The sequence below is a fragment of the Mustela putorius genome, unplaced genomic scaffold (assembly GCF_011764305.1).
Source record: "Mustela putorius furo isolate JIRA1106 unplaced genomic scaffold, ASM1176430v1.1 tig00003932_pilon_pilon_pilon:0A:0A, whole genome shotgun sequence".
Classification (NCBI taxonomy): Eukaryota; Metazoa; Chordata; class Mammalia; order Carnivora; family Mustelidae; genus Mustela; species Mustela putorius.
Window position 1 is genome coordinate 6217134 of NW_025422077.1, and position 3505 is coordinate 6220638.

Genomic DNA, 3505 nt, shown 5'->3' on the forward strand with positions numbered 1-3505 from the left:
ATAATGAAATAGTAGCATACAAACGACGACTCAGAACAACATTGTCCCTACAGAGACAGCACAAGATTCCAGGGCGAACATAGAATGTGAAATTGTGCATAGTGGGACAGGTGGGTCTGTGAAGGTCATGACTTCCCACAAGCCTTGAAAAAAGAATAGGGTGAATAAAACTTGGGATTATGAGATCTGAAAATTGAATACTCGTTCCACTAGTAATCTGTTCGTTCTTTGTCCCTAGTGCACTGTCTATATTGAAATTTTGTCGCACAACACAAAGCTATCAAATCTTCTGTATCATTTTCAAAGAAGCCAGTGACCTTTTGAAGCATCCATACAATGTTTTCTGGAAAAAAAGCAAAGTATTGCTTTCTAAGTATGGAGCTGTTTAGTTTTATCTCTAAAGGCAAAGAAGAGGCAGTGACAGTCCCAGGTGTCAGGGACACAACCGTTAAGAAACGTAAAACCAGCATCCGAAATAATGGTCGATGTTATGCTTATGGGGGAAGGGGAAAATTCTTGGCAAAATGCCTTGTTCAGAGGCCACTGAGGGATATCCTACAAGATGGATGGCAGACAAAGTGAGAGAGTTATTCCTGCCAGGTCTGTCTGCTCGCAGACATTTCTTTCTTTCCCATTGGACAAGAGCTCTGAGGAACAGAGCACGAATCTGCTCCTGGTAGATGCACGGTCCAACCACGGGAAACTCCTTCTTTGTGACTTTTGATTCTCTTTATCTCTGAAAATCCACACTACATAAAATGGCATTTTCTTGTTTATTTAATGATGATTTAACCAATTAAATGACAATTTAGCTAATTTTTGTCCACTGCTTATCTTATTTCTGGGAAACAGTTGCTGGACAGATGCATTTTACATTAGTTAAGTGTTGAAGGAAATAGTGAAATATGTAGATATCTTCAAATTGCCAGCACAAAGCATACATTGTCTGAATAAAATGACAGTGAGCGTATACCGCCTTTCCACACTGGGGTACACAGGTGGTTTAAGGGAAGAAGATCACACAAGATTTCAAAGTCTCTAGACAATTTCCCTAAGTTCATTAATACCTTGAGCATCCATTTTATAATTTCCAGTGACTCATTACCAACAACTTCAAAGAAACATATATATATATATATATATCATATATAATTTCATACGGGAGAAGGAGCCAATGAAATGGGCAGTCGTTATTGGAAAGAAGAAACCTCACAGCACATTTTGAGGCTCAGTGGGTCAGCTGGTGGGACACCAACATGTAATGGGCTCCACAGCTAGGGCATCGCTGAACCTTGCCTTTGTGCAACTAGAACCCAATGACCGTACTATTGTCCTCTTTGCAGATGGAGCCATTTGCTTGTTGGTGACGGATGGGACTAAATTAGGGTCTTCCTTGGTGCCTGCAACTGCCTTTGGGGTTAGCATATTGCATAGGTCCAGTCCTTCCTGGCAGCCATCATGACCTCCCTCTCCAGCCAAGTCGCCTGGTCATTAGTAAGAACACCACCTCCAGATGCTATGGTGTGCAACACAGTGACTCCACTGGGACCGTGGACCCTGAGAGCCTGCATGGCCAGCGCTCCAACTCCCTGAAGTAACCTCGAAGCCATCACACCCGCTACAAACAACAGTACTTCCCTGAGCAAACTCTAGAAACACATGATTTCTGGAGGAGGGCTTTCCCCCACTCATCGAAGTAGATTTACTACCACCTCCCAAGTTGAAAGTCTCAGTCTGAGGGCTTTGACTGTGACAACCTCTTGAGTTTGCATCCCACAGAACAGAGAACATAGACCAGCTAAAAAGCTTGTCTTATTTTTTAGGTCTTGATCCTATCTTAATATGCAGAAATAGCTGACCAAGCTTCAAACACTCACTGCCATTCCTGATAAACTGAAATCTAATCAGAATAAACTAGAGTGGGAGCATAGCATAGTCTAGGGGCAAGACAGGGAGAGTGCACTCTGGTTCCCATGGAATGAGAACTGGCCCTCCTTCCTGATAGGCAGCAAAAGAATACACTTTTCAGGTCAGAAGCTGTGCACCATATTCCCAGTCTGAGTTAATCTGCTTTCATAAAGATGCCACATCCAGAATGGGAGCTGAAATTGGAGTATTACATGTTAAGTTTATGATAGTCCACTATCATCTGCTGTGGTCCATCCTGATTTTGCAGGGGTTAGACTAGTGGGTTAAGTGGGGTTCTAAGGAGGGCGCCATTTTGAATTATCTGGTCAGACTTTGAGTTATGTGAATCTTTGAGGGTGGCACTAATTTCTGCCATCCCTCTGAAATGATGTATTTACTTTCGCGGGCAGAAGGGGTAGTTTTAAGAACTTCCACTTGGTCTTTCCTTCTATGATAGTTCTTATTCCACAGTCAAGGAACTGTCCTGAGGATTCTACCAGCTGCCAATTATGGTTAACCTGATTATGGATCCTGGAACCAAGGAAACAACCATTGCACGGTGGGAGGTGGAGGTGAGCAGCTGAGCAGGACACATGGACTCAATGTATTGAGACAGACTTCATCAAGGACTTTATTTTCTGACCCCCAAATTTCTTGACTCTAACAGGGAAGCTACAGTTACCTTTGGCTCCCTGGCTATCAGTGTCAACTCGAGTGCTATTCTCAGGAGCCCTGGAAAGACCCAGATATCCCCCTTTTTCTAGTGTATGGTTCTAGTGTATAGCTGGCCATAGTTTCCAAGGGAAACATGAAGAGAATCAGTAACATACAACACATGCAGGATATACCGTAGACACAGGGCCTTCCTGCCAGGGACCTGGTCTCTACTTCAGACAGTGAGCTCTGGGTTGAGAACCAGCTTAGATCTTGAAACTGGGGCAAGAGGTTGTAACTTTCCATGGGAGATGGCTGACTTTGACCTCCTGATCACTCAATCTTGATCTCTTTTTAGAGCTTAAAAATGTACAAAGACTTTGAGTATATTAAGCAAGACCACTTATCTTGCCCCTGGAAACACCACATTCTATTAGCCACTCTAGAGTCCCCTACAGACTTTGCCACAGACCCCATTACAGACAACCCTCCTGGGAGCCCTCCACTCCAGCTGTCATTACACACTTACTGTCCTTACAGCAAACATGCCATCTAGCTCCTGACAATTAAGTTCTGCCTCTGTTACTGTGAAGATTCCATTACCCTTACTGCAACCAGAGAGAGCAGTTCTGTAACTGCATCTCCAGCTGTCAGCCCTGCCCTGCGGAAGGAGCCACCGCTGAATCTGTTAGTGATGCTGGTGCTGGTGCCTCTCTCTCCTGCATTCCTTACCCCCTTCAGAAATGGAGTGTCCTCCCAAGAAACCCAGTCAGCTGATCTTATAGAGGAGACCTTCTCTAGCACACCCACTACTCCCAGTCTTTGATTCTTTCCTCCAGAGTTGGCCCCGGGCATTCCCACCCATCTTTGTTCATTGTACAGAGGCCAATGCTTTCTCCAAGTTGCTAAGAGTGATCCAAGCAGAATAGTACACCCGACTCCC

General features: G+C 44.3%; 1 pseudogene; it reads right to left on the minus strand.

The window, feature by feature from the left end:
- Positions 1-1228: 1228 nt before the first annotated feature.
- LOC123388968 lies at positions 1229-1610 on the minus strand (annotated as a pseudogene).
- Positions 1611-3505: the final 1895 nt, after the last annotated feature.